The sequence below is a fragment of the Macaca mulatta genome, chromosome 10 (genome assembly GCF_049350105.2).
Source record: "Macaca mulatta isolate MMU2019108-1 chromosome 10, T2T-MMU8v2.0, whole genome shotgun sequence".
Classification (NCBI taxonomy): domain Eukaryota; kingdom Metazoa; phylum Chordata; class Mammalia; order Primates; family Cercopithecidae; genus Macaca; species Macaca mulatta.
Genome location: NC_133415.1, coordinates 56,310,549 through 56,325,201, shown reverse-complemented (window position 1 = coordinate 56,325,201; position 14,653 = coordinate 56,310,549).

Sequence of the window (14,653 nt, the reverse complement as noted above, 5' to 3'; positions counted from 1 at the left end):
ATCCACAAGACCATTTTCTATGAAGTCCCTCGACAGTATGTAATGGTAAATAGAGGGTTCCCTGGACTGATGGGCAGTGTGCTGTCTGGGACAGCAGTCTGGGACTGGTCATGTTGTCTGGGGTGATGGCCCTGGCACCGGCCTCTGTGGCTGACAGGATTGTGCCACGAGGCACTTTGGTCTTGTGAGACACTGCTTGTCCCAAGCCAGAGCAGCCACTGGACATTCCTCAAGGAGCACCTCGAGATTCAGACAGGATGTAACCTCTTGCTTCCCCTTTCAAAGTTGCGGGACAGAATGCAGTGCCGCTGTTTAGTGTGGGAAGTGCGAGGATCAAAATATCGGAAAGTATATGTTTCACAACAACCGAGTTCTCCATCAGAAAAAGTGACAACAGACACCCCTGCAAGTGTAGCTGTGACAGATTTGAAAATTCCTCCTCTGAGAGGCAGGTGCCTGTAGTCACAGAATCACTGCATGGGAAGCACCGTGATCCCTCAGGCAGAGTCAGGAGTTCCAGCTCTTAGGATTCTGCCACCTGCAAGTTCCTATATAACCTGCAAGGTGAGACAGAGGAATTCACTGAGCCTGAAGACTGACATCATATGTTAATACCTGCGCTAGACCTTGTGACCAACTAAAAAGGACCGAAAGCAAAAAACAAAGCAAAAATGGTGTGTAAAGTCCTTTTCATATTCAAGTTTTTTTTCTTTCATTTCATTTTCTTTCATTTTAACTTTCACAAAATTCACTATTTATTATTCTCCACATACATATACCTTCTCCGGACTCAAGCTGGCAACCTGTGGAGACTCCGGGCATTCACAATTCCAGGAAAACAGCAGCGCTTGGCAGAGCAGCTGGCTGTGAATGGAGCTGATGCTGTGGGAGTGCTGTGCTCAGATGAGCCAATGGAAGATTCTATCATCTTGAGCATTCACCTTGTGAACTGTGAAGTGCCTGGATCTGCGGGAACTGGGTTCTCACAGCCACCAGGTGAGTTAGGCCTAGAAGTCACCCTTGGTAAGAGGCAGAGTCCAGATCTGGACCTGGGTAGGTGCCAAAGGCAGCACTCCCTACTCCACACATGGGTTTCTCTCAAGTAAATCACCACCCAGGTGAGGTGCATACAGCATCTAGGGAGACGGAACACTGTGTTGTCCCCTCCTTCAGCCAGGAGGCCCCACACTGAGCGCCGCTGTCTCCACTGTCTGATGCCACAGGAGAGACATCGCCTGCTGGGTAAGGAAGTAGAAACTGCAGATATTTTCCATCTTCTTGGAAATCACTCTTTGACACTTTTGCTTCATCTTCACTGAGTGCACACTGACTCTACCAGCAATAGTGTAAAAATAAACACAGCCTAAAGAAATAGGAACCCTGTATTCCTGGGACTTAAAAAGCTTGACTTTCTCCAGTAAGACAATTACCAGTGCCCACGGCGGGAAGAGCTCTGATGCCGGGGTTGACAGCACACTGGAAAACGGGAGGGGTGTCTACATTTCCGGGGCCTCAAGTAATGAGAGTTTCTTCCAAGTACACTGACAAGGGTATTTGTGGCCCTGTTTTAGAATTATTACTCTGAAGATCAGGGAATTTCAGTCGGTTAAACTCATGCCACAGCACCTGTGCTTTTCCAGTAGGGGAGGGATGGAGTCCAGTGCAGGAGTCCCCCGTCACGGTGGAAAGCCCCGTGATGGGATGTCTGTGGAGGAATTAGAACCTGACAGCAGACAGGATAGGAGGGGAGTCTGTATATTTTTATTTGGATGCTTTCATGGAGTAAAGTTCCCAACCAAGTATCAGGCTGAGTGCAGTCCAGGCTGTGGTGCTGTGCTGTGAGGCAGGAAGTCCAGGCAGGTCCTGTGTTCACTGTTTCACTTCCACAGACTGAAGCCCCTCGAGGGGACATCTGCACAGAGGCCAGCAAGTGACTTCAGGATGCTGACGATGACCTCAAGGTGAGAGCCAGATAAAATCCCCTCAGTTCTGCTAACCAAGGGCCTCAATGGCCACGTGTGTGGTTTTTCTCCTGCAAAGAACAAACCAGTTTGCAAACCATGCTTTTGAGTCTAGAAAAATGGCTGTATTCACCAGAGTGTCTGCTGAAGGCTGGGGCCCCTGAGAGTTGATTCAAATACTGTATTCTGGTAGAAAATATGGTAGCATATAAACCTGAAAAATGGCCTGGGGGTAATCTTATCAAACCTCTGCTGTGGTTATTTTATAACTGAGTATATTGAAGGCTGGGGAACAAAGCCATCTGGTGCCAGCATCCTAGCTGCTCTCTCTCCTCCAGGGGCTTGCCTGGGTTGGGGGCCTTTCCAGCAAAATTAGGCTGGAGAAATGAGATTCTAGTTGAGCAAGGCCCACTGTTGCTTTAAGACAAAATGTCAAAGCTTTAAAAAATGTATCAACTTGCTCTTTTGGCCAAGAAATCAATAGATGTGCTTCCTTTCCACTGTGCAGGCACTGAGCTGACAGAGGAGTAAGAGCTTGAATCATTTCCATGGCCTGAGTGACCACATGCTTCACTCGGAGCCCTGCTCCACAGCACACAATTCTGAGTCATCCCAGCTAACGGCCATGCACAGCATGCTGATGCTCTGGTCAGGCTGAGGGGCGTGTGGCGTGGTGGCTAGGCTGTCTCAGAGAACACCTCAGGCTGGGTGGACAAGGGACCCAGAAGAGGGCAACAGGCCGTTGACAGGGACTAGCTGGCTACAATCTGCCTCTTCTGCAGTTTGGGACAGTTAGGGTCATGGGTGAAAGTGTTTTTCCACATATAGTGGCCCGAAAGGGAAGGAAACTCATGCAAGTGTTCAGAACGTGTGCGGGTTTCTCAGGGGACGCTACTGCAGCGGCTGATGTCTAATCCAAGGAGCTCTGAAGGCTTGCCATAGAGATCTGTAGTTTTAATACCAAAGCCCCAAACATTCTGAGTTCCTCATGAAGACTGACTTAACATGAGCTATGCAGCCAGCTAAGGTATCCACTGAAGGAAATTGCCGGTGTTTCCTTCTCATTTTCCTCTGAGGTCATCTGAAAACAATCGCTTTGAGGACAGAGTTTGTGCAGCCCTTATGGTGGTGTGTTCCCAGCTCTGAGCATGCACTAAATATTTAATTCATTTGAATATAAATAAGTTAATGAACATGAATACATTAATAAATTAATTGGCATATATTTAGTCCTATTGCAGTTTCAAACTCACGAATTTATCCAACTTTTTCCAATGAGTTCTCATTCAAGGGAACTATTTCAGTCTTATGACTAGTACTTCTGACATAATAATAGTAACGACCAATATTTATTTAGACCTTTAGTTTACCAAGCACTCTAGATTTTTTTTTTTTTTTTTTTTTTTTTTTTTTTTTGAGACGGAGTCTGGCTCTGTCGCCCGGGCTAGAGTGCAGTGGCCGGATCTCAGCTCACTGCAAGCTCCGCCCCCCGGGTTTACGCCATTCTCCTGCCTCAGCCTCCCGAGTAGCTGGGACCACAGGCGCCCGCCACCTCGCCCGGCTAGTTTTTTGTATTTTTTAGTAGAGACGGGGTTTCACCGTGTTCGCCAGGATGGTCTCGATCTCCTGACCTAGTGATCCGCCCGTCTCGGCCTCCCAAAGTGCTGGGATTACAGGCTTGAGCCACCGCGCCCGGCCAGCACTCTAGATTTTATTTTTACATTCTGTCTTTACAAACCCCCACAAGGCAGGCATTCTCCTTACACGCAGTGTTAATTGGTGACACGGAGGCTCAGGGGTTTAAATGGTTTCACTGCAAGCAATGTAATCTAGTAGGATGTTGCTTTCCTATGTTTCCTAATACTCCCATATTTAGATATGGGTGGCTGAGTGAGAGTATATGATCTCCTGTATATGTGTAGGTGTAACCCACACTCATAGACGGAAAGTTATGCAGGTTGAGAAATGAAGCCCTTTACTGAACAACCACCAACAACATTCTAGGACCCCCACACCCTTGGTTCTGCAGGCTACACCCCTCCCATCTGCTTAGAACCAGAAAGAAAACTCTGCGGTTACTTTTGCCTTTGACAATGACCTGCGGTTCTCTTCCACGTTCTCCTGGGGACTTGGGTCAATGTTCTCCCACGCAAATGTTAGCCAGGCCCAGGGTTATTGTTTTCCCTACCCCTGCAGATTGATCACAGCACACAGCTGCCCCACACTGGATTTCAGTCACCCCCATCAGCATCCCATCTGCTGCTTGTGCCTCTGGCCAGCTTCTTGCATGGTCCTGACACGGTGCTGTCACTCTCACATTATCTGCACACATTGTTTACCTATAGCTGGACACATTGTTCATAGGAGCCCAGCTGGAAAAGCAAAATATTCGAAGACTGTGCTGATAAGCTACTTCTTCCCTGCATCCTGGGCTGGTGAGAAGCTAGAGAGGAGCGAATGCTCTGCCTGTGAAGAGACCGCACTGCAGAGAGGAGGAGGCAGAGATGCAGTCATCACAGCCCCAAGACCCTGCCTGGACCTGGTTTTGCAGGTCAAGGGAAGAGTTTTGCACAAATTCTCACTGGGAGCATTGTCAGGGCTGCAGCGCATCACTCTTTTTTGACCTGCGTCCTTTTAATGTTAGCTATGATGTCGAAAAAGATGAAATTGAAGTTGCCAACATTGGGTGGAAGGCAAAAACCAGAGGAGTTTCTACCCAGGGAGAGTTCCTCGGCAGGGCCCCTGCACCTGGTGGCCTGGAGTTGGGGAGGCCTCTGAAGCAACTCAGGGGATGGAATTCTGGGTTTTTTTTTCCATTATATTATTTTCCTATTCTGGCATCTTTGAAAAAAAGCCTCAGTCTCATGGTGTATGGGTCTTCTGATTGCTTTTGTCTTGATTTTATTCTGACTGAGGGACAATGGCGACTGTGGGCTCCTCATCCAGGATGAAGAGGGCCCATCCGTGGCCTGGGTCCATCCATGCTGTTCATAGCGGCCTCATGGATCATCATACAGAGGATGATCTCAGTGATGAGCTTGAGCTTACACAAAACTAAATTATATGGGTTTACAAGATTCCTGCCTCAGGATCAGTGACATCAGGCCTGTCCCTGCTGCTAACAAGGGCGACTTTATTATGTGCTGTCATGGTGGCGAAGGCTCACCCACTTGATGGAGATCTCAAAGACTAGCTCTACTCAAGGGAGATTTAAGCTAAGTTGCCTGGGAGTCCCTGGTGCTTTTTCAGGGTTCTACTGAAGACAATGCCATCATCCAAGTATCTCTGAATGCCTAAGTAGCTCTTGCCTCAGGAGCTCTGAGACCTTCTGTTATCTATTTTTGGATTGGCCAAGTCTCCTCCTCCCCCCAGCCAGGAAAGGGAGGCTCTTCCCCTCTTTGTCAGCATTCGTGTCTTGTATTCCACTCCACAGCCTCCTGGCAAGCATCTCAGTGTCTGCAGGTGAGCGTGGCTGGCTGAGTTCAGTCTTGCTTACCGCAACTGTAGACACGATGTCTGTGGAACTAAGAATCCTTCCATTTGTGAACTGGCATTTTGTTTAAGTCCCAGGTCACTAATCTCTGGCAAGACAATCCTCTTTGTGTTTTCTGGTGATGGACTTGAGTGATTTCAATTTAAACAGTGGCTCCACCTGGGAGTGTATCCCCTTCCCACGGTGAGGGCGTGCATAGCCCCTGCCAGGTTTCTGCTGTCCTCTCATCCTGCCACTGGGCTTTTCCCCTGCAGAGGGCCTGGTGCCCACACTGCCTGCAAATGGCCACTCTTCCTTGTTCCAACCCCAACTCCACTGCAGCTTCCCAGAGCCCTAGAAGTGCTGGGCCCTTGCTGAGCACTATTCCTAGGCCTTGGATGGCAGGTGTGGAACTATGTCCTTGTCAAGGTTATTTCCTCTTCTATTTTCATCATGTGAGGTAAATCTCTTTCTCATCATAAAATCCCCTGGAGAGAACAGATGCATGGCTGTGGAGTCTTGTTCTGCGATATATCAGGTACGGGCTCAGGTATGTGGAGGCCACAGGGGGTGGACATGACTGGTCTTTCTCTGTGTGAATCGCATGTTTTGTGTCAGCCCAAGGGTTCTGTGGAGGAGAATCAGCTGTTCACCTGGCTGAGTCTAACTCTGGGATGGTGACAACCAAAACCCCAGCTCCATTTCCTGACCTTCTCTAGGCTGCTGCATGGGTTCCCTGGCACTCTCACTGGGCTAATGCATTCTATCTCCTCCTGGGGTGAGGCCAGCCTTTACTCATAGTTTCTGCCCATTCCACATCATTGTGCCTCCCACCCTTGGCTTTTTCAAAGATCTGAGCCAAGCATGTGCCAGGGGGTTAGAAACATGCTGTCCACAGGGAGCAAAAATACACGGAGATGAGAAACCAGCAGCACATGCTTTGGAGCTGTCACACCTTCTGGGAACTGAGAATCAAACTCTCAGAGATGCCTGGAAACCTTGGGAACACACAAGGCCTCTGTATATATTTCGGTTGCAGAAGAGTTTATAGCCAAAGTAAAAAGCACACGAAGGGCATTCACGTTTCCAGGAACATAAGCATCCTGTCTGGTTTTTCAGAGGTGAAAGGAGCAGTCTGAAGGGGCCATGGCATAAGTGTGTCTACAATCAAAGCTCACAGCTGAGGCCCTGGGGGAGGATCAGGTGTGCAACAGCGGGTGTGCCCCAGCCAGCACTGCACTGACAGGGGCCTTGTCTTTATTAAATTCTAGGCTTTTTCCTGGGTGCTAGTTACAAAATGTGAGTTCAATGAACCCTTTTTCTTGTGGCTGCCACCCATCTCAAGGTCGCACAGGTAATGATCACCACCCCCTCCACCTTCTGCTGAGGGTCCAGGTGACCCCCTGGTGGTGTAACCCAGGCCCTCTCTCCTAAGGTGCCCTGAGCCTTGCTCACCACAGAGTCCTTGGTCTAGAGCTCCCGCACTTGTCCACATGTCATCAAATGCTGTGTACCGAGAGGCACTTGCGTGGAGCCCCTCCTTCCCCAGGCAGCACAGTCCTGCTCCAGCTGACACCACGGTCCAGGTGGTACTCATTTTTCTGCCCGCAGGTCCCATGGAGGAGCAGCCTGAGGACAAAGCAGCACCCAGAGCTTGTTTTTTTCAGAGAACCTGGACCTGCCCTGGCTAGAAGCCCCACAGCTGTGGAAACCAGGACCTCCTGCTTTTCAGAGCCCAGATGTGCAGGATATAGATGCACCTCAGAGGTCCTGGGTGTGATGTGGAAGGTTGGGGGACACTGGACTTCCTACTGCTGTGCTCCCATTGCCATATCTTCTACCTGGTGAAACAAGGCAGCTAGCAAAGGTGATAGATTCACCCAGACATGGTGTCCTCCCACATCCTGACCTGGCACCTGAGCCACACTGCTGGGTCTGAAGCTCTCAGGAGTGTGTGTGTGCTGTGACCAGCAGACCATGTGCCCTCTTCCTCCCTCTGTGGCGTGAAATCAGTTCATCTGATGGTGTCATGTGAAGTCTTGTCCTGATGGGTAGAACTTTCTATAAATCATCCCATGGCCCTGGGGAAAGGCAAGTTCATCCCTGCAGGTTTAGCTCTTTCTGTTAAACACAACCCTGTCCTTCCCCAGGGCATCGGGGCCTGGTGCAGTTGTCCCAGCCTGGCAGGAAGTCCCCTTGAGGGTAGCGTGAAGGGCACAGCCTGGGCCTGACTCGTGACCCTGGCAAAGGGCAGGTGAGCCCTGGGGCTGACCACCTGCACTTTCTGTTTGGTGGTGGGAGATGTGGGGCAATATTTATTGCCTTTCCTGTAGAGAGCATTTCTCAGCCTGCCCAGACCACTAGACCCCTACAAATGTGACTTGTAGGCAAGTCCTGGCTCTCCGTGGTGCTTTTCTCTCCTGTCCGAGCACCTGTGACTCTCAGGCCTCCAGCCCTGCCAGCTTCCCCCATCTAAGCTCCTGATGCAGGGTGAGGACTGTATTGTGGCAGACAGAAGGCCGGTTTACACAGTTCTGGGACAAAATTAGAGGTATACATTATTTTATATCCCAAGTAAACGAATCCCATTTATGGATACATTTTTTGACACAGAGGGAAGAAATGCATTGGTGAGATCCACGGGCCAGAGCTCAGGCCTGTGCTCAGGCTCTGGCAGCAGCTGTGTGGCTCTGGAGCTGTTGTGGGGGTGGGGAGGTGCTGTGTCTTTGCTCACTGAGTTAAAGGCTTCATTTGTGTCTTTGTTCAGTTTGTTTTCTATGACCCCTGTTCAGCAACATTGAAAATCAAGCCTAGGAGGTGGAGACCTTGCTTTGGAGCAGGGGCGGGGCATTGGGTGGAAATGGGGAATAGGTAGACAGTGGGAATTTCATTTTCTGGAGCTCACGTGCAGCCTCTTGATGGCCTCGTCACAAGTTCACCTGATGACCTGAGTGGCCACTGTCCTTCTCCTGAGTGGGTTACGAGCTTGCCAGGCACATGAACAGGGTACGCTCACATTTTTCAAGTGAAGGAACTAAGAAGGGGTTGTCAGCAGATTGTCAGCCTGAAGTATGCCAGTGTTTGGTCCACAGTAAACCACACGTGGAGAGCTTAAAAAATTGCCCTCAAATCTGGCAAAAAAAATGACGTAATAAATTATTACTGTGATACACATTTCTTTAGTTACAATTATATATATATATTATATATATAACTAACAATTTTTCAAAAGTTTCTCATCTACCAGTATTTTTTTGTTTTTGCATACGTTTCCAAGGAACCCTAATGATGGGAACTGTCTCTTTTAAAATTAAATTTTATAAATAACTGCCAGAGCCATGATGGTAAGAAACAAAACAAAACAAAAAGAACTGGAAACTTGAACAAACATTGGATTTCTGCTGGAAAAAAGGTGCAAAGCGGGCCTGCCTGCTGCACTTCCCCAGAGCTAATCCTTGAGCTGAAAGAGCTTCCTGGTGAAGCCTCACACTCTCTGTACCAGGGCGTGGGGGGACCCAGACACGTGGGCTCCAGATCTGACCATCTTTACCTAGTTATGGGGTTTCAATCATGTCTTTTAAATTCTTTGAGCTGCAGTTTTCACATATGTAAAGTGAAAATATTTTTAAATTTTTAATTTGTGTTATAACCTTGTATAAAGATAAAATAGTACATTTGAAAGCGTTTTAGCTGAAGTTAAACATTCATGTGTGTGCATGCAATGGCTTCTTAATTATTTTTAGGGCTTAACCTGGTTTTGCTAGTACTGCTACTAGCATTGCTACTTCTCCATGTCTCTGAAGACTATGAAATGTTAGAACTTAAGCAACAAGAAGCACCTGTCAAAGGGTTCTATGACCCATGATGGATTTGACACAACTGGCTATGATAATATGTTAGATGGTGCCTAGAGCACCGCTGAGCAGAGACTTCATGCTGTTCAAAGTCAAAAGAGTCCCTAGAATGATGAACCTGCTGAAGCAGCCTTCAGAACTGAAGTGGAGAAAAGTACATTTTCAGTTAAAGAAAGTCTGAGAGACTGTGTAGCCATCACACCCAAACCATAATAAATGCAAAAGAAACTTGTTCAGGGTGAAGAGAAATGACAATAATTGGAAATTATAGTTCACAGAAAAGATCAAAGTGTGCCCAAAATAGTAAATATGTGAAGGGGAAATTACTATTTTAATGACATCCTCCAGGAATTACAACATGTGCAGAAGAAAAATCCAAGACAACATGGCACAAAAGATGAGAGGAGGGTAAGGTAAGGTTTTTGTGTTTTATATAAGTGTTATGGTATTTAATATATGTTAAGTATTTATATTTTAATTTCCAAAGAACTCACCAAACATAAATAAATGAAACAAGGAGTGATAGTTTAAAAAAAAATCAAAGTACAAAATCCATACCAAATAAAAGAAAGAAAGAAACCCCATAAAACAAACAAACAAACTAACAAACCAAAACTACAATAATCCAGAAGAAGACCAGGAAGGTGGAACAGAGACTGTCAAAGTAGGTAAAAAGGAAACCTCAATATCTGCTTTTAAAAAGAAATACACTTATGAGATGAAGATACGAATAGATTCAAACTGAAAAGATAGACAAATATACACCATGCAAATCTTTGTTATCAAAAACTGCAGCCAGTGAATTAATGGCAGATATGATAGACTACAAGAAAGACAAGCATCACCAGGGATAAAGAAGGATGTTTTATACTAATGAGTACATTTGTTTAGAACACCTAATAATCATAAGCATGCACGCACCCAAGAAAAATAACAAGATACATGAAGCAAAAGTTATAGAATTAAAAGGATAAATGCATAAATCCACAATATGATAATTCTAATTCTTATATCTCAGAAATTAATAGAAAAAAATAACTACAACAATAAGACTACAAGGTATTAATAGGGGAGATTATAACCAGAGCACCGGGAGATAAACAGCAATATCCAATATCCTTACAACTACTGGGTGACAACTCAAAAGTGCCCAAAAGAATTTTTGACACTAGATAAAGGTAAACAGCCTGGAAAACCTACAAGCCAGCATAGGAAGGAAGTGGAAAATGAAATGTTGATTGAAAATAAATCTGAAAGTCTGGGCACAGTGGCTCATGCCTGTAATCCCAGCACTTTGGGAGGCCAAGGTGGGTGGATCACCTGAGGTCGGGAGATTGAGACCAGCCTGACCAACATGGAGAAACTCTGTCTGTACTAAAAATACAAAATTAGCTGGGTGTGGTGGTGCATGCCTGCAATCCCAGGTGCTCAGAGGCTGTGGCAGAAGAATCACTTGAACCCGAGAGGCGGAGGTTGTAGTGAGCCGAGATCTCCCCATTGCACTCCAGCCTGGCCAACAAGAGCAAAATTCTGTCCCCCCCAAAAAATAAGAAAAGAAATCTGAAGGAAGGAAAAGAGAATTGAGGATAAAACTTTGCAAATACAAAATTCAAAAATCAAATGATAGAAATAAGTTCAAATATATCACTGTTTCCTACCAAACATAGAGGGATTAACCTCATATATTAAAGTACAAAAGTATCAATAATAAAGCAGCACTTTCAAATTAAAGAAAGAAAAAATAAAACAAATACTGTATAAAAATTTAAGTAAATATTCACAGAAAGCAAGCTGCTATCACAAAATCAATTTTAGTTCAAATAAAATGTAAGGAAGAAATCATAAACAACAGGATAGACACTGCACATGGACGGACAATAGAACCGTGTAGGTGAAGCAACGTCAAGTCCAATACTGGCCTCACCTCCAGGACATACAAAGAAACTAACAGGATAGAGCAGGTCTAGAGAGGGACGCTGGAACCCTTACTTCTGAATTTAAATGGGAAATAGACAAAGATGCTATGTGTTTATAAAAGGTTTTAAAATCACAACAAATGCTGAACATACATCATTTTCTAGTATATGTAATACTTACCAAATGAGACCCATATTCGGTTGCAAAAGAAATTACAAAAAACCAGAGCATGGAACCAAAGGACTAACAGAAGTCAGAACAAAAACACACCCCAGATATTTTAGGAAAAAATGGCACAGTGATTTAATGATAAATCACTATAAACATAAAGGGATTCACCCAGAATAGAGATGAGATGCCAGAGTTCAAGATGACAACATGTGTCAGCCTGACTTTCTGAATGACTGCACAGGAAAGGCTGCCATCCAAGGAAGTGCAGAAAAGGACACCCTTTAAGTCCTGGATGGAGGAGGAAGACCCCCAATGCTGGATGGAGAAGGGTGCCCCCCAGTCCTAGATGGAGAAGGATGCCCACCTCAGTCATGGATGGAGAAGGATGCCCCCTAGTTACTGGATGATAAAGGATGTCCCCCAAGTCCTGGATGGAGAAGGATGCCCCCCAATTCCGGGATGGAGAAGGATATCCCCTAATTCTGGGATGGAGAAGGATGCCCCCAGTCCTGGATGGAGAAGGATGCCCCCCAGTCCTGGAAGGAAAAGGATGTCCCCTAGTTTACTGGATGATAAAGGATGTCCCCCAAGTCCTGAAGGGAGAAGGATGCCCCCCAGTTCCAGGATGGAGAAGGATGCCCCCCATTTTTGGGATGGAGAAGGATGCCCCCTAGTCCCGGATGGAGAAGGATGGCCCCTAGTTACTGGATGGAAAATGATGTCTCCTGAGTCCTGGATGGAGAAAGATGGTCCCCTAAGTCCTGGATGGAGAAAGACAGTCCTCCAAGTCCTGGATGGAGAAGGATGCCCCCCAGTTCCTGAGTGGAAAAGGATGCCCCCCAAGTCCTGGATGGAGAAGGATGCCCCCTAGTTACTGGATGGAGAAAGATGTCCCCAAAGTCATGGATGGAGAAGGATGCTCCCCAATTCCTGAATGGAGAAAGATGCCCCCTAGTTCTACATGGAGAAGGACAACCTCCAGTCCTGGATGGAGAAAGATAACCTCCAGTACTGGATGAAGCAGGATGTCCCCCAAGTCCTATATGGAGAAGGACAAACCACAGTCCTGGATGGAGAAGGATGACCCCTTGTCCAGATGAAGAAGAATTTCCTCCACTCCTGAATGGAATCGGATCCCCTTCAAGTCCTGGGTGGATAAGACACCTCCCAAGTCCAGGGTGGAGAAGGACATCCCTCAGGTCCTGGATGGAGAAAGGATGTCCCCTAGGTCCTGGATGGAGAAAGATGCTCCCCAAGTCCCAATTGGAGAAGATGGCTCTGGGGACCACATGGGCAAGGATGCCCCTTTTGCAGCCTCCCCATTCATACTTATCCTGACCTGTTAATGTAGAACAAAGAGATTTGGAGGAAGAAACATGGGACTAAACTTTACTCAGAATGTTTTCCTTTTCATCAACATTTTATAAATTCTAATTTTTATTTGATAAAAATAAGTGAAATGTATGATATAAACACGGTATAACAACCGATTAGACCTATTTTTCCAGATCTGAGTCCTGGCTATGGGCACTATTGGTCATTCTACTTTTCTGTATTTGTAAAGCTTCTCAAAATTAAAGATAAAAGAGTTTATTGCTAATAACATGTATAAATAGACATTGAATAAAATGTGACTCTTTAAAAATTAGTTTATTCTATGGGCTTCTTTTGAAGGGTTATGGTGTACTAAAATTACTGGTGGATCTTTATTACAAACTCACTAGTAAAAATAGACAATGGGAAAATATTTGAATTTGTTATAAATTAGTGTTGTGTGAGTATTAATCAAAACTTTAAAACCAAAATATATGGACATAAGAATAAATTATTTGACTTAATTATCCATTGACTTTAAAATCTAATTGCTAAATTTACTTTTTGCCCATTTCACCTCCTTCAAATCTCCAAGGAACTCTTCTTTTTCTCTCCTGTCAGTACTTTATTCTCCCTTATTTTTTTTTCAATTTCCTGATTTTTTGAACAACTCTAAGAGAGTTGTGTTTTGCTTGTGTTAGAATGACGTCATTACGCCAACCCATTAGGCAACTAGACCCTCACCAAGGTGAGCACTAGGAAACTTCAGACCACGGAGCCTCTCCTGATTTTTGACTCAGGCTACCTGGCAACTGTGTTTAAATTGTGAATTGTTTAATTTTTTAGATCCCCTAGAGATAAAGAAGGATTTTAATAACCATCAATTTAAAACGCACTGGGACACTTTATGACTGACATTTCTTGCAGTTTCTGTGCTGCAGCCTTATGAGTAACTGTCTGTAAGGTACAGCATGTTCCTCATTCTGGCGTTGCTCCTTGGGCTCCAAAAGGAAAAAACAGAAATTCTGTGGCTTTAAACACAGAAACATTCATTCTTTAAAGAAAAAGGCTGTAAAGTAGAGATAAGAACAGAGAAAGGATGTTATCAAATACATGCAAATGGACAAAATATGAATGATTATGTTCTCATATTCAACCCAACTTTTAAAAGTGGATGTATGAGCAGTGCCAGCATTTAGTCAGGCCATGGCGAGCCCATGGGCTAGAACAAGAGGCCACACTCAAGGTCAGACAGCACTCACGACGCAGGGCCTCTGCTCCTTTATGACTCCCTCTCTTCAGTGACCCGGAGCACCCTCCTATCACAACCTGCAGGGGAGAGGAAGGTGTTAGGGCACTTTGAATGACAGCGGAGCGTGGGTCTACATGCTCTCCTCACATGCCACAAATCCGCATCGCTTTCCAATATTCCAAAGGATTCTGAGTAAGGAACATTGCTGCAGAACCAGTAAAAGCTGCCCTCACAGATGATGCTAAATTGGGTTTTACAAAGTATTGTGAGAGATCTCGGGAGAGGGGGAGCAACCTGCTCATAGATTTTTTCATAATCAACATTTAAACACCTCCGTTAGGCAGAAAAGCAGCGCTACCGGAATTAGTTAGCAACTCTTTCCTGCTGGACATCTCTCGGCCTCCAGACCCTACAGAGAAGAGGCCACGACCTAAAAGCAGCTTAAAAGCTTGAAAAAATAGAAGCTAAGGATTCAGCGAATATCAAAATTTGGAAAAGGAGAGAAGACTTTATTCCTTGTAGAGAGTTGCAGACTGCAAGGTGGCCACCCCACGGGCTGGGAAGAACAGCCTCCTGCTGAGACCAGAGATGGGCACTTCCAGGAGGAGGGGTTGGGGCAGGAGCTTTGGGGTGAAGATACACATTCATCAAGTGACAGGCATAGCAACATAAAATCAGCTGTAGGTAACACAGAATGATTCTGATATTGATG